This window comes from Sciurus vulgaris, assembly GCF_902686455.1.
Source record: "Sciurus vulgaris genome assembly, chromosome: 7".
Lineage (NCBI taxonomy): Eukaryota > Metazoa > Chordata > Mammalia > Rodentia > Sciuridae > Sciurus > Sciurus vulgaris.
In genome coordinates this window covers 73,527,441-73,552,956 of record NC_136467.1, presented here as the reverse complement: position 1 = coordinate 73,552,956, position 25,516 = coordinate 73,527,441, and the positions used below count along the sequence as shown (strand labels likewise).

Genomic DNA, 25,516 nt, shown 5'->3' with positions numbered 1-25,516 from the left:
GCATAGATGGCCTTTATAATGTTAAGGAATGTTCCCACTATTCCTATTTTTTCTAGTGTTTTCAGCATGAATGGATGCTACATTTTATCAAATGCTTTTTCCGCATCTATTGAAATAATCATGTGATTCTTGACTTTAAGTCTATTGATATGGTGAATTACATTTATTGATTTCCTGATGTTGAACCAACCTTGCATCCCTGGGATGAAACCCACTTGATCATGGTGCACTATCTTTTTAATATGTTTTTGTATGCGATTTGCTAAAATTTTGTTGAGAATTTTTGTGTCGATGTTCATTAAGGATATTGGTCTGAAATTTTCTTTCCTCGATGTGTCTCTGTCTGGTTTCGGTATCAGGGTAATATTGGCTTCAGAGAATGAGTTTGGGATGAAAAAGTAGGTCCAGATCTTCAGCATGTCAGCTTAGGACCAGACTTCCTCAACAGGACTCCCACAGCACAAGAAATAAAAGCAAGAATCAATAACTGGGATAGATTCAAATTAAAAAGCTTTCTCTCAGCAAAGGAAACTATCAACAATGCGAAGAAAGAGCCTACAGAGTGGGAGAAAATCTTTGCCAATCATACTTCAGTTAGAGCACTAATCTCCAGAATCTATAAAGAACTCAAAAAACTCTACACCAAGAATGCAAATAACCCAATCGACAAATGGTCTAAGGAAATGAACAGACACTTCACAGAAGAAGATCTACAAGCAATCAACAAACATGAAAAAAAGTTCAACGTCTCTAGTAATAAGAGAAATGCAAGTCAAAACCACCCTAAGATTCCATCTCACCCCAATTAGAATGGCAATTATCAAGAATACAAGCAACAACAGGTGTTGGTGAGGATATGGGGAGAAAGGTACACTCATACATTGCTGATGGGGCTGCAAATTAGTGCAGCCACCCTGGAAAGCAGTGTGGAGATTCCTTAGAAAACTTGGAATGGACCCACCATTTGACCCAGCTATCCCACTCCTTGGCCTATACCCAAAGGACTTAAAATCAGCATACTACAGAGATACAGCCACATCAATGTTCATAGCTGCTCAATTCACAATAGCCAGACTGTGGAACCAACCTAGATGCCCTTCAATTGATGAATGGATAAAGAAACAGTGATTATACACACACACACACACACCCACACACACACACACACACACACACACACACACACAATGGAATATTACTCAGCCATAAAGAATGATAAAATTATGGCATTTGCAGGCAAATGGATGAAACTGGAGAATATCATGCTAAGTGAGCTAAGCCAATCTCAAAAAACCAAAGGACGAATGATCTCACTGATAAGTGGATGATGACACATAATGGGGGGTGGGAGGGGTTAGTGTTAGGGTTAGAGTTAGGGTTAGGGAGGGGGGCAAGAATGGAGGAAGGAAGGACTGTATAGAGGGAAAGAGGGGTGGGGGAAGGGAAAAAATAACAGAATGAATCAAACAACATTACCCTATGTAAATTTATGATTACACAAATGGTACGCCTTTACTCCATGTACAAACAGAGAAACAACATGTACCCCATTTGTTTACAATAAAAAAAGAAAAAAAAAAGATAGTAGGACTTTGAGAGAGGAGGGTCTGTTTCAATTTACATTTAAGTGATCCAGTATATAATTTACTTTCATGTTTGTATTGGGTTGCATTATATTAGGAAAATCCTAATACAGATACTTGCAGACATAACTCATTAACCTAATCCTACTCTTGAAACTCAGGCAATTTTTTAGACAGATCTCTTGCTATCTGCTATTCCTACTACTTATCATCTGAAACTCAGAAACCAAATTGTCACAGATAACACTGTATCCTTTGCTGTTGGAACTCGCTATGGGAAACTGCGTCTGAATTGTGGAAATGAGTGGATTTATCATCAAGGTATAGATGCATTGGAAATTATAATAGTTCTTTTTTTGTTTTTATTATATTTTATTTTTTACAGGTTGCATTTTGATTCATTGTACACAAATGGGGTACATCTTTCTGTTTCTATGGTTGTGCACAATGTTCTTTAGCACTTTATAATTTTATGATCTGTCTCAGACTTACTGAAATGCTTGAAAAAAACCTAGTAGATTTGGGGGGGGTAATTTCAAATTGTAATCACTAATGATAATCTGACAATGACTTGATTTTTTTAAAAGGCAGTCAAGGAGTATCCAAAACACAGAGTTGAGTATTCATGACCCTGTAATAGCATATATGTCAATAAGTGGTGTGTACTGTATTCATATATCATAAAAGTGACCATTAATCTGTGCAGAAGCCTGCAGCCTTCAGAGGCTCTGAAGCCCTGTCTGCCATATAATCGAGCATGCTGAATAGGTATGACAGGAGAATTCACCTGCTCAATTTATGACTAGGCTGGAATCTAAAAATCACTGCTATAAAACTTCTTGATTCATTATCTATTTATAAAGAGTCCAAATATATACACCAAAATAGCAAAAATACTTTATTTCATTAATTTGACAATCCAATTTAATGTGCTGGTGGTCTGAATGTGTTAAAATATGGTGTATAACACATTTAAGTGTGTATGTTTTTAAAATCATAGTTATGAAATTAGTTTTAAATTTTTTTAAAATGAAATGCGAGTTACATGTTTGCAAAACCTGTCAAACCTCAAACTTCCACAGGACAGTCTGAAGACCACTGACTTGGGGACTTCGAGATTGAAATGTAAAGATAAGAGCAATCATTTGATACAGCTAGCTCACCAAATCATTTGCAAGTTTACGCCAAGAGCAGAAACCATCTTTTTATTATTCTAAAAGCAGTGAAGTTGAGAAATAAAACCAAATAAAAGATTTTATGATTCCTTATAAGTTAGAATTTCAGGGGCTGGGGCCAATATTTGAGATACATTATTCATTTCTCAGTGTTGTTCATTCATTAATTCATTTCGCAATTTATTGACCTACCACTTACCAGGCATAGAGATGTGGGATATATCAATGAAGACAAATTCCCACTTTTGTGGAATTGAGAGTCTAGTGGGGAAAGACAGACGATAAACACAATTAAGAGTCATAATAACTAATCCATTTTTGTTACTCGGTAACAAGCGCAATGAAAAAAAATGGAGTTAGAGGAACTGGAAATATGGAGGAGGAGGAGGAGGAAGGCTGTAATCTTTAATAGGATCGTCAGGGTGAGCCTCATCAAGAAGGTGCTGGTGGAACAAGGACTTGAAGGAGTGAGAGATAAGCCAAAAGGGTATCAGTTAGAGCAGCGGTTCTCCAAGTGTGGCCCCAGCATCACCTACAAACTTGCCACTGGCTCAGAAGCACTGGTGTGGGAACCTCTCAGTCTGTTTTGGGAAGTTTTCCAGGTGATTCTGATGTACCCAGAGTTTGAGTACCACTCAAAGCTTGAAGTTCTTTGAGTAAAGGCCCTAAGAGAGGAACATGTCTAGAATACAGACATGGGAAGAAACCAGGTGTCTGGAAGTGACAGGCCAGAGGACAGTGGTGGAGATGAGACAAAAGAGGCAGGGCAACCAGAGCATGAATAGCCTTAAGGTCATGGTGAGAGTCCAAGTGAGAAGTCACTGCAGGGTTGCAGGCAGAGCAGTCACATGGCCTGCCATATTTTAAAATGTTCATACTGTTTGCTGTGTTGAGTGGAAGTACCACATTGCTTGCCTCGGGAGAAGACTCTTTCATTTTTAAATTCCACTTTGGGCATTGGTATGCTGCTAACTGTTTAAAAACAGGCTGCGAGGGTGGGGAGCTCTGATCTGTCATGTTTGCCAATTTCCATGGTATAAACACTTCCACTATGGTTGACTCTGAGCTGCCAAAATGACTCACTGAGCACGGAGCAGTGAAGAGCACAACTGATGTAGTACCGCTTTAGGTCCCAATGTCACGCTGCCATTAACATTGAAAAACAATGGGGAATCTTGTAAATCAGGTTAAAAAGATTGATGTTCTTTATGAGTCCATGTAAATGCAGTGTCTTCGACTAGTCTACTACAGTTAATCAAATACAGACCCCCCAATTCCTTAGAATTTGATATAAAGATAATATATTACCTTCACCTAAAGAAAACTGCATTAGTATTAAAACCCAATTTCCTTTACTTGAAAAAAAATCTATTTAACTTTAGCTGAGGCTCATCTGTCACTGCATTTCCCCTCCTACTATAAATAATATTTTATACCCTCAAAAAGTATACTGACTAGGATTCTGCCATGCAGAATACAGAGAGGCTGTTACTTCAAGAGTTTATGCAAATCCCAGCAGGCTATCAACGAGTGTGTGTGCACTACAAGAACAAAAGTTTGCATTTATTTGGAGCTGAAGTTTATATAAGACCTTCATCTAGTTGATTTGCCATTAAGAAACTTTCCTTAGCCTAGTGGAATGTCCGTATTTCTGCCAATCAGATTGCAGTTTGTGAATAACATTTTAAAAGTACAGCACTTTCTATCAAGAAAAAGACATTCTGTGGACTCTGAATAAACAGAAAATGTGCTCCACGCATTCTCCCGTCGGCATGGTCCCTGAGCAGTGTACCACCCACACTCAGACCCCAGGCAGGCAGAGCAGTAAATGTGCACAAACTCACACTCCTGTAAAACAATGGGGTCTTTCAGGCCATACAATCTTGTGAAGAAACAGGCTGAAACGTCATGGGAAAAATTAGGAAATATCGAAGGAAAACAGCTCACAAAATGAGGGGTGGAACCACTTGCTCACATGTTCTAATTCCTGAACAAAGAGAAACAACCATGACAGCCCCCTGCCTGCTCTGACCCTTCCATTTCAAAAGAGAAGCATCCTAACCCCCTTTTCCTTTCTTTTTCTTGGGGATTTACAGCAGCAAGACACAGGCAAGACATCAGAATGAGAAATTTTTAAACCTAAGGAGCAGAGTTAATTTCAAAAGCTTTACCCTCAGAAAAGCATAATAACCAACCCACACTACCAGCCTTATTCTATAATCCAGAATACCAACACAATTACAGACCAACTGGACTTCAACAACCACACAAAGGGAAATAGAAACTCCTACTATACTTTTTTTTTTTTTTAATTTTTAAGCTCTTCTTGCTATTAAATCTAACACAAGAGCTAGCTCCACCTCAGCAATCCTCCTCATTATCTGCCATACCCAGTTTACACTTTGCACAGCAGCCGAGCTAGTGGTCTGGTAGCCTGTAATGCTCCACTTCCCACCCCCTAGCCTTTGCCAAGAGTTTTTGCATCGCTATGATACGTGTCTCCTCTTATCCACCAAACAACATCTCTTGATTTTAAAAGTCGTGGTTTAAGATCTACCTACTGTTCTTGATTGGTCAAGTACATCTGCAAACTTATCAACAAAGTTACTCTTCTGCTTTAACATACTTTTATAATCCAACTCTATTTTCCAGTTGGTTATGTTAATCTGATTTTACTAAACTCCCTGAGGATAAAAGGCTGAGTCAATTCTTCCTTACCTGATCTCCAACTTTCTACCATATCGCTATCTCTAAGATATTATCAACTCTTCAGCACCATAGGCTTGCTGCCTGTTGCCTCCAAGAGTGACTCTGATAGTCGAAACTTTTGGGAAAAGAACCATAAAGTATGTGGAAGAGGTGTTTATTTTGTTTTTTGAAGAATAAATCAACATGCATTAAAACTATAAAAATGCTTTTAAGGGTAAAAGAACTTAGAAAGAAATGCACCACATAGCAAAAAAAAAGAAGAGTCAAATGAGGGCTCTAAACATCCCACCGCACAGGTCACATCCCATTCTAATAAAATCAGAATGTCTGGAGCAGAAGCCAAGTATTTGTAGTTTTTATAGCTCTCCCAGGTGATTCCAATGTGCATCGAAGTTTGGAACTCAGACTCTACTGGTAGGTTTCTTTCTTTCTTTTTTGGTACTGGGGATAGAACCCAGGAGCACTTAACCACTGAGTCACACTGCCAACACTTTTTATATTTTATTTAGAGACAGGGTCTCACTAACTTGCTTAGGGCCTTGCTAAATTGCTGAGGCAGGTTTTGAACTTGCGATCCTCCTGCCTCAGCCTCCTGAGCTGCTGGGATTACACGCATGTACAGTTTACACTAGTAGGTTAAGTTCACTGACGAAAGAGCACAGCTAAGATTAAAGTTGGTGCTAGTGATGAGCAAAGGTTAACTCTGACACATCTTAGTGCAAAATCATTACTTCAGTTAAAAAGGAAACCTGTTCTCTGATCTTCATAATCTGGTGCATTCCATAATCTTTAAAAGGCACTCAATGAACTTGTGGTTTTGGGATTCAGACTAGGAGAAGGAAACTAGGCATGGATTGTAGGCATGGTCTCTGAAAAGAACAATAACTGGAATGTTGCCCATTGTGCTATCAAAGGGCTGATCAGTCTCTTGCTACAGGTTATTCAGATGGATAACTCTAGTTGTCCATCAAAGGCAGTGGTTCTGCCTCCCTATTTGCAAACTCAAGTCCAGACAGCAACCTCTGACATTTTGACTAGCCTGGAGTGGGGCCCCAGGATTCCTGTATTTTCCAACAACCTCCCAGGTGACTGATATATGTGTGGAAAGCATAGGCAAAGAGGTTATAAGAAGGAGCTCCAAGGCCATGCTATGTGGGCTCAACTCCCTGCTCCACCAATTACTAGCTATGGCTCATTTCCTTATTTAAAAAAAATGGATACAACTGATAACCTCTCATTTGTTGTGAGGCTTAACTGATGTAATCCACTTATCTACCTCACTGCATTATGTTGAGTATTTGACATAACACTTGATAGGTAGTTAATGCTCAATTTTATACATGCCACATTCTTGCATATCTGTGTGTGCATGTGTATTTGTTATGAGGACTAAACAGCATGGAGTATATAACATACTGAGCACTGTTTCCATATAGAAAATGCTCAGTAAACATAAGCTCATCTGATGGTGTGGTGGTGGCTGTGGGGTAGCTTTCTGCAATGGCTGTCTTCTTTCTGGCATTTCACCCTAAGCTTACCACACAGCAATCTTAGTTTCAGCAAGCCACAATTAGAAAACCTAAAAAATTATGGTGGTGGGGAGGAATCCTTTTGTTCTCTCTTTTAATGATAAGAAGGTCCCACTAACCATGACAAATAATTCTGCTGCAAAGTAATGATGGAAATGTGGGCTTACAGGCAAAGAGCAGTGTGGAGACCAGGTTCTGCCTGGCGAGATAATAAATAGTATAATTTGACGACTAGAGGAAACTCAACCCCCTCATTTCCTAGGAGTTACCCAGAGTGGAAATGTGTTTTGTTCAAAATCACACTGTTAGTGGCAGAACTGGGATCAGATTGAGGAATAGAGCTCTTTAATTTCCATGTGGCTTTTGCTGGTTATCCCTGGTGACAAGGTGTCTCTGAGATGCACATTAGCATACAGAATACACAATCTTTGTGAATAAGGCCTAAGTGAGGAATGAAGTACCATTTCCCAACTGCCTCTTTCCACACTCTGCCCAATTCCCTGCTCTGGTCCAAATTCCACACCCTGCAAGCCATTTCCGGCTGAGATGAAGGATATGGAGCACTAGAAAGCAGCTGTGGTTTGCTTTGTGGCCAAATTGTTTTCTTAGGCATGTTTAGTTCCAATTTTATAACATAAAACAATTATAAAAGCATTTAACTTCACAACTTTCTATTATATAGGACTGTTCAGGGATGTACATATATTAAGGGATACTTGTATACTTTTTATCCACTGGCCAAGGACAGGAAATCCTGTCTTTCAATTGCTGAGTCTTAGACTACTCCGCCTGAGTATTTTTGCTGACAAATGTGACCTTGTTTAGGTTCTGCAGGAATTTAAATATTCTCTCAATGTCATTTCTACTTGACCTTAGCAACATGACCAAACTGCAAATTCAAATGCCATTGAGTAAAGGTACAACATTTGCATCCTGTTACCAAACTGCCTGCCAATTCCAATCCAGTGACCCGGGGGCCAGAACCTAATCCAAAAGATTACAAAGCAACATACTGATGAGTTGTCATGGCAACCCCTAGATGTCAGATATTACATGTCCCAGGGCTGCAAATTCTCATTTTTAATCTACTCATATCCTAGTATTTCATGTATAACAACCAACTAAAATGCAATTTGATATGTCGGCTGCCAAACATAATAAGAGATGCCACTTGTTATTATGGCCAATAATAAAAGACTTCTAGTTGCTTCTGTTTCAAAGATACAGCAAATGACTGTGTATTCTAAGTCCATTGGGCTGGTCCTCAAAGACAGGCTATTTAGCCAGACTTCCTCCATTTTTATTTAATTAGTCAATATTTAAGAGAGCCTAGGAGATGAAAAGCCCTTTAGTGAAAGTCAGGCATTATTATTTTCTACACAGGAGGAGATGGGCTGATCTTCAAACTTTCAATAGACACAGTATATCTGTGTCTGACTATCTGCCTATGATTCCAGCCTTCCAAGGGTGCCTCGCAAGATTTTCAATTCCTTATAGATAGAGGAAACAGAAATACTTATTACTGAAATTCAGGCAATCGAAGCATTTTGATTTAAATCAGAAATTTCTAGCCTTTTCACATTCTGTATTAATTCTCCAGGAATGGCCTTCATTTTAGATATAATGGGGTCAAGATTCATACCCGCAAGTGTTACTTGTAGCCTTGGTTAAGAATATCTGGGGGCAGGCCAAACCCCAAGACAGCCGGGAGCTCTTAAAACAGATGCAGGTAGATCTCCCTTGCAACTCTCATTAGTTAAGAAAGCATTAAAATCATCTCTGCAAACAACAAAAGTGATTGCTAGAGGTGTGTGTTTACTTTTATTTTCCCTGATCATCATTTAGCAGAAATGTTAATGGGAAAAGAAATGTGCATTAAATGAACAACAGGCCCAGAAGGAAAGAGAAATGAAGACACAGATAACGCACAAGTTCTATTATCAGTCAATAACCCAGGAGACACAGGATAGACCATACATACAGATTTTTTTTTTTTTAATTCTAAAAAGAAGTGGAATAGGTATGCAGAAGACTGCAAGCCAACAACTTTATCCAACACTAACCAATACCTGTAGAGTGACACATTATTTTTCTGCTAAAATTTTAGGAGAACTTTCTCCTTTTAAATTTCAAGAATCAATTTCCTTGACACTTCTCTTTCCATCTTCACAATAGCTGCCAGAAAAGTTCAAAACCACACTTAATGGCCTGTCTCCACTAAGTTCTTAAGTAGTCTTTTGACATCTCTTACTAATTCCTAGCCTCATTTTCTTACTTTTTGTTATCTGCCTTAATAGGGTGTATCTCTGGATTCAAATTAAATCTTTTTGCAATAATGTGGGGTATTATTCAATAGCTTTCATTAAGCCTCAAATATTTATGGTGACTTCTCTTCTAGGTCATCTCTCTTTGGTCCATGAGATGGGAGACTTCATGCTTAAACAAAAAATTGTTTCAGTTCACAGAGAAGCTGAGACAACATCACACTGTCATTTTTGTTTTAATCACATTTTGAATTTACAAGCTCAATTTAAGAAGAGAGCTATATAGGATGTTGGGACCATGATGAGGTGAGAAACCACTTTTTTTTTTTTTTTTTTTTAACTTGGGGCTTACACTCATGACTTTGGGCAGCACACCCAATAGACAAATTCTCTGGGGTAAAGTATTTTCCCTACTATCAGCCAATCATTTTTTTCCAGATGAGAATGTCACTTCTGCAGACCTATACCGATGCCTTCTCTGTGTACGACCTCAACCTACCTCAGATGGGTCTTGTTTGCTTCTGTTTGCCAGTGCACACAGGCTGCCAGTCCTACTTCACCCCCACTCTCCCAACCCCGGGAAAATACACTTGCCTATGTATAGTGCTAGCCTGAAAGGACATAGATTTAGGTTTAATTTTTTGTATGCTTCACTGGTGTATAAGCCCAGACAAGGTATTAAGCTCTATGAGTTTCAGGTAACTTGTCCAAAAATTGGAAATAATAAAGTAAGTCTCTTTGGGGATTTATGTGAAGATTAAATTAAATAATGATAATGGGCTCCTTAGCAAAATAATAAAAGTACTCAACGTTCAATAAGAATCAGTTATTAGTGTTAAAATAGTTGTATAATGATTCTTTAAAGTAGTAGGTGGCCTGTGAACAGAGAGGATGTCAGCCATAGCCCTGTGGTCCAGGCACAGACATCACCCCTGAGTAGAGGGCAAAGACCTCCAACCCTCTGGTATGAAATTACACCTTGCTAAACATGTAGCATTTACATTTTCAGAGACTCAATGAGTGCCTGAAGAGCTGGACTCAGAATTTACCTGTTCGTCTGAAGAGCCTGCCTTCTTTGAGCTTCACTGGCAGAGCGACAAGATGAGAGCACTCCCACTTCTTATCACCTTCTTTATCAGCAACGCTGATGCCTACACAAGGGTATTCTGGGCTGCGCAGATTGGGGAGCCGGTGATGTAGTTATGTTTCCTGGAAATACAGGTAGCAACTTCCTGTGGCTTCCTCTGTTTTTGATGTAAAGATGAGCACATGTAACACTAAACACATCAAGGATCAGAACTTCAGTCAGTGGTAGTGTAAATGCTGAAAAATACTGTCATTTCCTCATAAACATATGCAGAAGCACAAAGTATAGGCTGTCTATGCAGAGCTGGTTCCCCAGTGAGAGAGCTCCTACAATAAAGTGGGGCAGTGACAACAGCTTAAACTGACTTTCCGTGCCTGAGCATGTGTCTATGTCTTGCTGCTTGAATCACTGAACATTTCCATGCACTTACTTGCTTACACAAGTGATCAAGAACCAAAATTTCCCTAAAGGTCAATGTTTTGCATAAAAATTAGTCTAAAAAAGGTCTGGTCTGTTCACACGGTCTTCAGTCAAGATTTCTTCAGAATTTGGGGCCAGGTCAGTAAAAGGTCACCCCCTGAAGTGGAAAGCAGTAAAATTTTCAAATGAACTAAACTGTTTACACAACCATCCTAAAAGATAGTTTAGAATTAAATAAAGTAAAGCATACTTCGGTTGGGAAGGTGGTCACAGTGTTCCTGAGAACTAAAATAAACAAAGAAAATAACATCTTGGCCATTGATACCATAACCTGATGAAGAAAAGTTGGCAGAAACAGGATGTACAATCTGCACAGGGTTTATACAAAATCAGAGTGCACTGAAATGGTTTGGGAGACAGGAACACTAGTGTTGAATCCCACCTTTGCCGCTCACTAGCTGAGTGCAAGTTACTCTGCCTCTGGAAACTTCCACTTCCTCACAGGATTTGTGTTTGTCTATCACTGACTCCCTTCCCTTTGTGAAAAACTGCCCCTCCCGGCCACCATCACAAGCAGCCTCTTGGCCCAAAGACAGTTGTTACAGGACACAGTAAGTTTTTGCTTACTCTGTTGCTTGTAACCAAAAAAGTCTTGGTTAAACACTTTGTTTGCAAAAGTTGCTGTGACAATTTAATGAAGTCACATAACAAAAACACAGAAATGCTGGTTAAATTCCTTGAGAGTAGGTTAGTATGTGACTAATAGCTTAGTGCTTGAGTCCAGCTGATGAGCTCTCTTGAGGGGAGCTGAGATTTGAACCCTATATTTTAATTCTCAGCTTCTTAGGTTATAAAAACAGGGCCAATAACCATCACTGGGTTGTGAAGACTGAGTGGAAATAAAGCACTCAGCACAGTACCTGCCACACACTGGACATTCTTACGACTCCAAAGGTAGAACTGCTCAATGCTGTTAAGGACTAACATTTGTGGACCTAAAGTGAATGTAACAACCAAGAGGATGTGGCCTGAGCTAATGACACACATCAGTTGTGGTGCCTGATCTCAACTCTTTCTCCTCTTTCTCATTTTGGAGGGATACAGAACATATCAGTTATGAATTAATTTCTCACAAATTCAATTATGTCAATTCTTGAATGTCTCATCTTTGTAAAAGAACTAATAAAACTGATTTTGGTTTCATGATTGTCCATCAAAGATATGTCCTTATAAGCAACCAGCCAATCCTCACTCTTGTTGAAATCTAACTGCAGTTTGAGCCAATTAAATGCAGCTTCTCCTTCACGAACTCTGCTTCCTATATGATATGACCACTAATTCATTCATCCATATAATAAACATTTACTGAGATCAACTATGTGTCAGGTGCTGGACAAAATGCAAGCAAAAAATTGTCCTCATCTAGTGATGAGGCAAGGCAAGTCAACTAACCTCTGGAAACAGTGTATTGGGACAGAGAGGTTCCTGAGGCCTGAGGAGAGTATAAGGTGGGACCTAGAAAGAGTTTGGACACTTGGCACAAAGCATGTGAAAAATCAAAGGTTTGCTACAGCATGGAGAGGTGGAGCAGGTAGAAGCAGTAAACTGAAAAGATATGTAGGCCCTTGACATTCTGGATCTCATTTTAGAAGCCCTCATGAACTTGGAAGTATTGAGAAAGGCACTCTAAGTTAAATATTCATTCCTCTCAGCAAGAACTAACTGTTATTATAACCCACTATATCTAACAGACTCAGAGACATCCTGGCTTCTCTGCCATCTTGGTAGACCATGTGAAATTTCCTGACAGCTGGAACCAGTGTAGTTTTATTTCTTCAGTAGCTCTGTTTCCTGCCGCTTTACTTAAAGGATGTTTTTACCCTTCGAGTTTAACCAGATAAATGCCAAGAACATGGCTATAACATCGATGCTGTCAGTGAGCATCCATTTTATATCACAAGACTATCTGACTACATCTCTTTGGTTTGTGAAATGATGGCCTTGGAAAAGGCAGAAAATTTCTCAAAAAAACCCAACAGTTGACTTAATCTTAAAAATCACATGCAATAGAATCCCTTCTGTACCACTGTTTACACTGTCAGTTTTTCTGAATGAACCTATTGGGAAATAACAAGTGATCTGAATAAATGAGTCGGGAAGTCCATTGTATGTGTCACATACAACCTCCCACAAGGACAAGAGGCTACAAAGAGGGTTGGTTTAATTCAGGTCACAACTCCATGAAGGCAGAGACTCAAGGCCCTGGTGGAGAACAAAGACAGGATGGAAGAGAAGTAAAGAAGGATATCTTACAAGGTCTCAAAAGGAGAGTAAATTAATTTTAATTTTAAAAGGATGTTTGTCATCCTAGAAATGAACATTTCAATCCAACATTTATTTCCATATATAAATGCCAGGAAACAATCAGGAAGTCATATCTTTTTTTGTTTTTTAAACAAATTAGCACTTATCTGGTCTCATTAGTGGTTTAAACTAAATTTTCAAAACTATGAGCTTATTCCTTAGCCAAATATATTCATGCATAAGAATGAAGTTATGCTCTATATGAATCTAAGGGAATTTTACAATAGTCTCAAAACCCCATTAGGGGGAAAATGTATCTGTGTCTCTATTTATCTGTCGATCATCTGTCCATCCACCTATTTGGCCATCTAGTTAGAAAGATAACTTAAGGAACTCCTTGAAACTCTCAGACAAAAATTACAGGAAGACACATACTAGCCAGACACATTTTGATAGTGGTTGCTATAGAAACAAGTGGGTAGATTTCATTTCCGCAGTTTTGCCTCTGATAAAATATTAAATTTCTTAGGAGTATTTGCATAGGCACACAATAGAACAACGGCTGGTGTCCAACTGAATTATATACTTTAAAATTATTTAAACTAGTTCTACTTTTTGGTTACTAATATCTATAAAGAAAAAAATTATCATCCTTAATAGGTGATTTTTAAAGCTCTTCCTCTGCCTCCCTATTGTTTTCTACTGAGAAGAAGCTGAAATAAGGATAGTGAGGACATAAAACAGGCTGGAACACAAAGCAGGATCTAAGGTAACCGGTTTTGTCTTGCTCGAGAGCAGCTCCCAACAGCGGGAGCTAACATCCTCCAGGTCAACTAAGCAGACAACCGCCCTGGCCACTTGTTTTCAATTAGACTATTACTTATATCTCATTTTTCTATGACAAGAGGGTTCCTTCTCACAGTGTAAGAAGTGATGACACACTTCCTTCTTGGGAGACTGAGAACTGTACCATTGCTGTGTAGATCTCATCCGGTGTCTCCTTTTCATTTATATTTAATAAGGCACTTGCTGAACCAGAGCCTGAAAAGCACATGCTGCATTTCCTATTTTAAAAAACTAAGAGAAATTACACATTTTAACACAGGAACAGCACTGTAAAGTTAAACAACCACAAACTCAAATGCTGATTCCAATGTGAAAGCAGCAGCAGCTAGCTGCTGTACTCTATTTTTCTGACTGAAAGCCACCAGGATGTTCATGGATCAATGTTAAAATGACATTTGGATTACAATCAGTAGACAACCCAGTATGTCTGAGTGTCTGACCATTGCTGGACCTGGCCTCTAAGATGTCCACGAGCCACAAACTTGGTGATCTTTGAAACAGGGGCTGGTGGATTTAGTTTTCTGTCAGCTGGGAATGTGCTGGCATTAAACCAAGAAACTCAGCCTCCTTAAAACAATGAATTCAGCAACAATCCTGACTTCCCAGACTTACGAAGTAAATCACATTAACAGCTGAGAGAAGGCTATGAACTTTCTATTTGAAGGTCAACTAGAAAAGAAAACAAGAGAAAGAGCAACTAAAAATGTCATGGGCGAGGCTGAGCCAGGTGCTGGCTCTGGAATTATAGCCAGATCCCAGTGAGAAATTAAAGAAACAGAGCCACCATCCTAAACAGCATTATGTGATTCCCTTTTTGCTTTAAAAGTTATATAAATGATTATGTGCAAACACTTCAATCTTTATATCTATGGTTAGATATGACTAAGATAGAAATTTTATCTATGACTAAGATATGATGATTTATCTCTAGTGGGATCATAGGTCATGTTTGTTTTTCTGTTTTCCCCAAACTCAGTAGTGACATGCATGATTTCTACAGTGAGTAAGAAATATATATATATGTGTATATATATATGTATATATATATATATTTATATGTATTGATATGCATATATATGACATAAATGTATACATTTGCTATTTAAATTTATATGCACATCTATGTGTATAGATGTATATATTTACTATTTACAAAATTTAAAACCACCACACAAGAATTAGTCAAACAGTGGGACAATTAGAAAAGCAAATGTAAAGGATGCTCACGTCCCTTATATACAATGGCATAATACTTACAAGTAAACTACGCACATCCTCCAGTATATGTTAAATCATCTCTGGATTACTTAAAATGACTAGTAAAATGTAAATACTATATGAATAGTTGTTGACGAAATGGCAAGGAAAAAGTTCTGCACATGTTCATCACAGATCCAATTTTTTTTCCCCAAATATTTTCTACTCACAGTGGTCGAATCTGTCACTGTGAGTAGAAAATATTTGGGAAAAACATCCTGCTGGCTTTCAGAGTGGTGGTTATGGACAGTCAACCCCACAGCAAACCTCTACCACTATCTCAGACTTGCTAAGCAAAATAAAGACATGAAGAAGAATGAAACTTGAGGGGAAGCATTTCCATGTTATTATAAAAAATACAATAAATTATATTATTTGAGTTAAGTATTTAAAAAATTAATCTTATAGATCACATGCATATACTAACTTTAAAAAGTTCTATTCATACTAGTTATGGACTAGGTCCACAAAAAGATGACTTCAAACCATTTTGGAGTAAATGAAAAAAATACTGTGTATTTTCCAATACTATATTTTTTCAAAAATATGAAGATGTTTAACACGTTAATCCTTTTGAAAATTAATTTTGCCTCACAAAAATGGGAAATAGGTTTTAAAGTAATTCTAACATCAACAGAGGAGGCAAAGTAAATGCACACAAAAAGTTTACTTTTAATTATGAATTTTAAATGTATTTATATGACAATGAATTTTTCAAGCATCTTAAAAACATTTTGGTTTGCAGTAGGATTATATTAATGATACTGAATCAGGATTTCTCTAAATACCCTGCCACTGTCTGCTTTATTAGATTAAGAAAAGGAACACAAGGAAAAAATACTAGTTTTCAACCCAGCCCCTATTGTAATATAATAGAACCTTACAACAATCTCACATTAAATAAGGCAAGATGTAGTTCAAAAGACTTAGCTAATCATAACAAAATAAGAAATCAAACTGTCTTTCAGAAACTTGGTCTACACAAAATCAACTATTAATCCTTGGCATGTAGACCATGGGCTTTGTGGAGTTTTTGGAGTAGATGCCCATAGCACAGTAGCATTACCGTGCCAGGAACCATGTTCCTCCCTTCTGCATCACAAACATCAGTAGGCCCCAAGATGGCAACCAGATGTCAATACTACCTTCAACTAAACACAATGAAGAAGAGAAATCTGCTAGCTTTTACTAAAATAATGTAATACTATTTCCAATATCAAATAATTACATTTGAGATCATGGAAAAAATGCCTAATGATTGCAATAGTGAAAATCAGTTGGATTATTATATTGATTTTTGTTGCTATTGTTTTTGTTATGGTTTTAGACCATATAGTTTTGTCCTGATAACAGAAGGAAACATTAATTTTCCAGTGGAGACATTTTCTGACTAGCATTATGATCTTCCCATTTGTATGTACTGCCTATCTATCTGAAGCAACCCCACAGGTTCATATATATACCCACTCACAGACCCAGGTGTTCTGGGCAGTGCCTCACAGAAGCTGCCTGTGCTAGCTACTGGGACCACCATCTCATACCTATTTGGCATATCCCATGTTCGTTGTCCTGCTGGACCTGACATCTCTCTAAAAGCTGCTTCTAACTATCTCCCTGAGCTCTCATTCATTTTCATGGATCCTTCCTACTCCAGGTGAACTTCCTTAGCTGATGAAATTAAGCAAGCAAGAACACTGATGAATAAACAATGCCTAATGTGAATTTTGCTTTAAAAATAGATTTTAGGGACTTTTTCATAAGCTACCAAAAACCAATTGTTTAAGTAGTGTGAACTCCTCCATAATATTATATATTATAATCATATATTATGTAATATTATATATTATATATTAAGACAATAAACAACATATACACATATATCTCCTTCATTAAATACATATGCATACATGTGAAACATCCAGAGGAAAAAAGTGGGGAAGGAAGAGGTGGAAGTAAAGCTGGAAAAGGTGGAGTAATGAATGGGTAAACAGAGTCATTACGTTGGAAGAGCGTACAAAGGGTCCTTCCCTCAACCCAGTGTGCAGACAGCCAGAAATCACTGAGCCAAAATTAACTTAAATGCATATAAACCTGAGGGTTGAAATTTTATTCTTTTTTTTTTTCTGAACCTCTACTCATTCTCCTTGTTCTTTAATCTGTATAAAACAGATATGAAGCAGATAAATTACTGTTCTTCTATAATTATAATAGCTACAATGGAGATGATCAAATTTTAAAAGTTAAATATCTACTTTTTTGTGGTACTGGGGATTGAACCCAGGGGTGCTCTACCACTAACCTATATCCTCAGCCCTCTTCATTATTTTATTTTGAGACAGGGTCTCGCTAAGCTGCCCAGGCTGACCTCAAACTTCTGATCCTCCTGCCTCAGTCTCCTGAGTCACTGGGATTACAGACAGATGCTACCATGCCCTGCAAAACATCTATTTTAAATACAAAATGTCCCACACTTTTTCTTTCTGTCATCCTGAAAACAATATTCTCCACCAATCCAAAAACCTTAGTTTCATCCTTCAATATCTGCTCAGAACTCTTCAAGACAAGTTTCATCAAGTTTGCATCCAAAGGAAAAAAGTTGTGTATGTTGGTGTCAAGCTCCCTCGGTCTGCCCCAATTCTTCCTTGTTGACTGATGCAGCATGGTGTACTAACATACTTTCATCTGAACTAACAAGTTCTCTTAAAACCCATTATTGTCAAAAAAATCATTTACTTAGTTAACTCTTTGTAAAATTACCCCTAGTTTAAAAAAATAGATATGTATTAAAATTAGGATTTATAAAAGATGAATTAGATAATATAAATGGATTTATTATAGGATTATTTTAAGCAGAATACCATCAGGAATATTATAGTGAAACGTAATTCACAAAATAGTTCTTGACAAACTTTCTAGGAACACAGATAAACCATAAAGTAGAGTTCTTTGGCTGATACACCAATGTGGCAGTTACATAGAATTTGATCAGGAAAACAAAAATTTACACTGAAATCATTAGGTAGCTTATGGGGAAGCAGTCAAAAGAATCTAACAAAGTTCCACATCAGATTCCTTTAAGTGTGCAATTTAGGATACCTATTAACAGTCAAGTTTTTGATATTTTAAACATGAAAAAGCCTTCAAAGATCAGGTTTCTATAAAAATGTTTTTTCTATCTTTACCTTTATGATAAAGACTAAGGTTGAGACCACATATAGAGAACTGAACTCTGTTCTACTACTGTCACAGACCAAGGCTACAGTTTGAAAGGATGAGGCTTTCTGCTCTCCCTGGAAAGGACAGTTGCAATGTTTTAGGCATGAAAAACATTAAAACAAGAACAAACTTAAGGGACACTGAAAAGAAAAATACCCTTGCTGTACAATTCCAGGTAATTAAAACCATTCTTTTCTGAATGTGGAGGAACTGTCCACTCCTCTAAAGGTCTATAGTTACCACCTGTTCTTTCAGTCTCATTTCTTCACCGTCACCCACTTTATGCCTCAGTTAGAGAGGGTTAATTGTTATTCCTGAAATGTTTTCCCATTTCTACACCTTTACCCACGTGGTTCCCATGCCTAGAATTTCCTCCCTCGTAGCTCCAACTGTAAAAGTTCTGTCCATTCTTTGAGTAGCATTTCAATCTCTGTTTTATCCAGGATGCTTTCTGATGTCCTTAGTCAGACAGTATTCCTTAATTTGTATTCCTATAGCATTCTTTGCCTTTTTAGAGAGTAATTTTATCCTCTCTTATGTTATATTCACTATATTCAAGTGTATATTTGTCTTAATCTGCTGACTAAAGATTAGGGAAGGCTCCTTAGAGGATATGATGCTAAATTGAGAGTAAAGGATGAACTAGAGTTAGAAAAATAAAATTATGTGTGTGTTTTGGAGGTGTGTGTAGGCATTTCAGGAAGGAGGAGCAGCCTAGGAAGAGCCCAGCCCCTGGTCAGAGTGGCTCTCACAAAATCAATAAAGGGAGGTGGCCAGGTGAGACTAGGGCACCTGGGCAGGGGCCAGATCAGCAGAATCCTGGAGACTCCAAGGAGGAGGCTGGATTCTTTGTGCTGGGACAGAAGAGGAATGGATGAACTGGCTGCTTCACTGTTATCCTGCCTTCAGGGTCCACACCATGAAACTGTTTTTTATTTGGTTTCTGTTCCTTTTTAGATGTAGAATCAAAAAGGGGAGTTAAAATTTTAGGGGAGATTTTATGTGTTTTCTTGCTGTCAGAGAATCTACACACATGAATATGTCAGAGAAACAATGGAGATCATTCAGAAGATTCATAGTCTCTGATTCAAAGATAAATTCTGTCTTGTGGCATGGGAAAAAGTGACTAGGTAAGATCATTTTCCTTTGTCTCTTTTTAGAGGTCATAATGGAAATGATTCAAGCCACCATGCTGGGTGACTCTCTGCCATGGGAGCAGAGTGTGGACTTGCCAAGCATCAGCTGGAAGGAAAGATGCGCTCTTGCTCTTGATTACAGTCATGCTCTTTGCTGTGATGCGGTCCCATAAAAGTCTTGGCAGGCAATGTGGCTTCCTGTCATCTCACCCTCAGAACTGCAAACTTTCAGACAATACATGGTCCTCTTTCCCTGGTAGAAGGAAGTGAACCTCTGCAAAAGCTGCATTTTATGCCTACTTCCTAATGGTGATATTTAAATGCAAAATAAAATACTCACTGGAGCATTTTAATATGTCATAAAATCAAAACCTAAGGTTAAGCAGGAAAAAGATACACTAAATATTTTATCCAGAAGACAATAAACAGTATAAAAAATTTACATTTTTTCCATCAGAATAATCTAAATGAAAACTCCACAGAACACAACCATAATTTATTTAGTAGACAGTAGGTTTATAAGTGAGAGATGTGTTTTTCCTTCCTTTCTCTCCACCCACAAAGGTTTGGCCATTTTTAGGTGACACTCATGAGACATTCTTTTTAAAAGACCCAAAAAAGGGTGATGTACTCTCAGTGGAAAGGTAGTGTTCCATTGGTTTTGGTAAATACTGATGTAGGCCTACCTTTCTGATTTCTAAATGAAAGAACAAGATGATTCATACATGCCTTAAGGAAAAAGTGGGTCTAGTGACCAGACCTGAATGAGAGTAACAAGTTTTGAACTTGAGATGAATCCTGTGCAATTTCGGGGCAAATCATCTAATATCTCATCCTTCCATTTACCATCTACATTAAGTTTATTGTGTTCTATTACCTAGTTAAAGAAAAGTTGAGCTATGAAATCAGAATTTATAAATAATTAAGAAATGGTTGTTTTAAAAATAATTTCACCTTATGAAAACAGTTCTCTGTGCATAATTAAAATCACTTATGAAAATTAATTTACTATTCAAATAAGAAATAATTTTTCAAAAAAATGTCCACTATGTCCAATGAAGCCTCATACATTCATTCAAGAAAGAAGGCAGATGCTGTCCTTGGCTCTTGTAAAACAGCATGAACAGAATGGTCTAAACTCCCTGCCCAATGGAGCCTGCACCTCATATTAGGTCCACAGAGTTTGTAAATGATCGTGGAAGAAAATGAGATTAAAAATAATTACATTTCAGTTTTGCAAGATGAAAATTCCAGAGAGCTGTTATAAAACAATGTAAACACAGTTAACACCACTGAAGTATACAATTCGAACTGAGAATAAATTTAACATGTTTATTTAACCATAATTTGAAAAACAAAAATAAAATTTTAAAAGATAAAAAGTAGCCAATATTTATTGAGTACTTACCATGTACTAGGTTCTACTTTAAGCAGAGCACCATCTCATTTAATCTTCACAACAACCCAAGAAGGCAGGCACTACTATTATCCCAATTTGAAAGATAGGTATACTGAGGCACAAAGAAATTAAGCAACTTAGCCAGGATCACAAATCCAAAGGATGGAATTCAGTGATCTGACACAAGCAACTTGTCTCTGAACTCCCTATAAAAACAGTTTTGAAAACAAGCAATACTATTTTTCATTTGGAACTTCAGATAACCATACAAAAAGAGGATAACAATACAGCAATGGTAAAAGTAACTGCAAACACCTCTATTTCTGTTCTTCAATTGGGGTTTTAAAATCCTGAGGCTTTGGTAACCCAAGTCACTGCCCTTTTGATGGTGACTTTTCTTAAAACTGAAGTACTGAACAAACTGCTTTCAACCACTTCTCCCTAAGCTATAATATTCTTTTCCTACAAATGGAAAAATAAAATCACAGAGGATGGTTTCTTTTAAAACAGACATTACTGAAACTATAAATATTTTTAGCCCTTTGTACTTTTTATCCAGCAGCTTGGCTGAGAATAATATAGAAACATTTAAAAATAGCCATTCAGAACCTTGAAAGCCATCAAATAGTTTAGCACATACCCAGCACCTGCTTGATGCATCTTAATCAACGCTCTTTTGCCAGTCATATAAAAAGAGACAACTTTTTCAGTTTCAGAATTTTTCTCCCAAATGGAACCAAATGTATCACCAGGGCCTAAGTTGGCCTCTCTTCCTAACTTAGAAGACAACACCTGGACTTATTCATGGGTAACTAATGAAGATACAACTTTCCCCTCAACACAACCTACCTCATGGGACGTGAGAAACCTCGAATAGGAGTGCTCATAACAACTGTTGGGATTTTAGTAGAAAGTTAATTTTGTTCTATGATTTACAAAAATTATCCAAAGTGACCTGGGAACATTTGGTGTAGATCTCTACTGATACAGGAAGATAACAATAGGGACACAGGAGGTACCCTGAGTTGCTTCTTCAGGAGTGAGAACACAGGTTTCAGAAGGAAAGGGGAAGGAAGGAAGAAAGGAAATGATTTATTTAGAATCCAGTATGCTCAAATTCTCTGTGCTTAGCATCAAACTTTCAACCATGGTCCTATCAATGTCATGCTGTAACAGAACTGAAGCCAGTTGGAATACACATGAACTTCATAATATTTTGAAGTTCAAATAATGTGAGGCACCAATTTAAGACTGCCCAGGTATCTTTATTTTATTTAACGATACAAAGATTCACACAACTTGGTACCAGAAAGGTTTTTTGTTTGTTTGTTTGTTTGTTTGCCTCCTGCCAAATCTGATGATGATTTGATAACATCACCTGCCATAAACAAAATTCCTTGGAATATGGGAAAGTCTCTGGCCCAAAACAAAGAAAGTTTTGGACTCTAAATATATGGACCTCACAAATACAGGTTCCCAAAGGAAAGGTTCTAACCAGGTTCCAGTGCAAACCGTTTTGTTTCCTTGGACAGCTTCCGATATCCTAACATACATAAGACAATATTAGTAAAACCTTAATTTCCTACTTAATTTTATATTTCATTTCTTGTCTTAAAAGCAATGATCAGAAAGTATGCTTTCTTCTGACTTTATAATTTAACTTCCTCAAGTACAGATGATAAACAGTAAGGCTCTATCTAAAGCAAAAATATTTGGATATCATTCTGGATAGAAGTCTGTATTTGCCCATTTTATCCAGAAGATGTTGGAACAAAAACACAATAGCAGGGTGCCAGAAACAAAATCTCAAAAGTTCTCATAAGGTTAAACATGGGCCAAAATGAACACAATCAAGTCAACTAGGCTTAAACGTGAGAGGTCCTGTATGGTCAGCTCTGGGTTCAGGTGGCCTGCTAGTTCAATACAGGCAGTGTGAGGGAGTTCCGGGAAAGGCCCTTGTAGGGTACATTAATAAGGGCACTGTTCTCAAAGTCAGAGGATTCAGAGTCCCACCATACATGGCTCCAGTAAAACGTTCATGGGAAGTCACTTTACATTTTGCCCACTACATTTTAAGGCCCTTGTATTAAACTGGAGAGTGCAAAAAGGAGGAAAATCAGGAATGACCAAGACACTATGCCATGAGGAATACTGAGGGGAAATGAGCAAAAACAACTTGGAAGAAGAGGACTTTTTATTAAATAGCTGCAGATTAGTCATGTGTACTGATAATTACAATTATCTTTATATAGGTATGAGGGTATCATATAGGAGGTATCTGAATTTGATGGGTGTTGAACCTGAGTATGTTTAAGATCCTGCTTAACTCTAACAGCAAATAACTACAGGGGAAAAGTGCAACACTTCCCGTGGGAATTCATTACTAAAAATTGGCCTGGAACTGCAGCTACAGAATTTCCTCATAATGCATGAGTTTGTCCTTTCTAGCCAAGTTACTGAATGAAAGAGTAACCCAATTTGAAATAAGGATGTCAAGGCATTTTTAAACACACCTTATGGAAGAATCCAAAAGAATTTGAAAGAAAAAATACAGCAACAGTTAAACTATATCTTTCATATTTTACCTGAAATTGTTCATACAGAAGCTCTAGTCATCATAAAGAGCTTCTTTGTAGTCAAATACAGTATGTGCATAGAAATAAATAAACACATCACTACCAAATTTTTTTAAAAGTTACCTTTGCACAAGTTGCTTTCAATATACAAAAAATTCTTATCCCAAAAGACCTTCTGTAAATAATTATGTAATATGTCTTTATTCTTGCCTTTCAGGTTGGTATACTTAAAAATAATTTTCAAACTATATATGTTTTATAAAAATCTGAACACAGGTAATTTGGCAACACATCACAATCAGCTAAAGAGCTCAAGAAACAATGAACTCCAGGGCCAGAAACAGAACTAAAAAAAGATAAGAATTTTAGAAAATATAAGAATGAAGCAAATCAATGAACTGTAATCTCAGTATCTAACCCAGAGCTTGTTAAATAGATAGTTGGTGAATAGAAATAATTGCTCCCTATCAGCAGACTCAATTAAATAAACAGCATAATTTGTTCATGAAAAAGTAATGTGCACCCAAGTCTTCCCAGATCTTTTCAGAATTATTCTAGAATGTTCAGTAAAAATAAACTGATATATTAAAGAATGCTAACAAAATTAAGCTGATTGGTGTCTCTATAAGGGAACAATGATAAAATAACCTGTTGTACAAACTCTGGACCATACAAGGGTATATTGCCCTTCAAATGAAGTAGAGAAAGGTACATTTTAGGGTTGTTTTTAATGAGTTACACTCCACCTCTTTGAATTCACAGTATGTTTGGCTTTCAGAAAATAAAAGGACTTAGAACAGAAAAGGAGTATTATCTTATACTTAGTGTCTAAGTATAAGATTTTGGAGTATTTCAAAGTTTTGGATTAAGAATGCTCAATCTGTATTGAAGGACAATTTTCACTCAGTCTTTTATCCCATAATAAACAACTGCAACCACAGAAAAAACAAAAATAGTATGAACAAAATCCAATCTGCTAGAGGATTTATAGAAAAGTAACAACAACCTGATATATTCTAGCTGTATAAAGAGTCTCTTGTTAATTCATTATCTTCCATTTACAAGTATTTTACATACATTTTTAAAGGCCTGAAAAAGCTATTATAATATTTCAAACTCAGAAATATTCTCCTGAGGATTAATATAACTTATACTCCCTAAGACCAACCAAAATTTCAATTTGCCTCCATTAAAATGTCAAGACTGTAAAAATCAGTCAAGACTGTAAAAATGGTGGGTTCTCAATCTATTGACTTTTTTCAACATCATGGCTGAAGATATGGTTTCCACAGATTTCAGAGACCTGATAGGCCTCACTATCTGGCCCAATAAGACAAATCATATCCCTTTGATCATGAAAGATGCAAGAAATCACTACAGGTTTTACCTCCTGTCTTAGGGTGGTGGTGTTGTTGTATTTTTCATGTGATTTGTCACCACATAAGACTGATTTTCCAAACTGAACTTCATTCTTCCTGCTACTAACTCTCCATAATCATCAGAATCATTCACTCCCCTTCAACACTTGTTTATTGAAAATTTATCATGCACAAGACACTGCTAGGAGCAGATGGTGTGAGAAAGTCACAGTCTTCTAGAGTTTTTGATCTAGTAGGTAAAAGACTCATACACAGGTATTGACTCAATAAAGCAATCAAGGGTCTCTAGAAGTGTGGAACCAAGACCCAGGGAAGATCGAGGAGAGAGGGAGAGAGAAGCTGTGGGAAATGGGAAGAAATAGTGTAGGATAAAAAAAAAGAAGAAGAAAGAAAGAAACAGTAGAGGAGGTAGCATCTGATTTGACTGAGAGAACAGGTTGTCCAGAATTTTGATTAAAAAAACAACAAAGGGAAGAGAAGAGGGATAGAGAAGAAAGTCAACTTTAACCAGAAGAAACACAATGAGCAAAATTTGCAAAAACAAAAAATGCAGGGTACTGCATTCTTTCAGAAGTGCAGGTAAGTAAGGTACTAGCTAAGATCAGGGCTCACTCATCCATGCTGGAAAAAGGTGAG

The 25,516-nt window shown here is 37.3% G+C and overlaps 1 protein-coding gene across 8 annotated transcripts in view; it reads right to left on the bottom strand.

Moving 5' to 3' along the window:
* Positions 1-25,516, bottom strand: part of BACH2 (BTB domain and CNC homolog 2) — a 336,154-nt gene that overhangs the window by 262,806 nt on the left and 47,832 nt on the right. For 2 of the 8 annotated variants that reach the window (XM_079146712.1, XM_079146711.1), the window contains one exon: positions 10,310-10,469. The exons of 5 other annotated variants lie outside the window; for them this stretch is intronic. The gene's annotated coding sequence lies outside the window, so the exon portion shown is untranslated. Of the gene's footprint in view, positions 1-10,309; positions 10,538-25,516 lie in introns of all 8 variants that reach the window. One more of the 8 variants, XM_079146710.1, reaches the window with a different exon arrangement.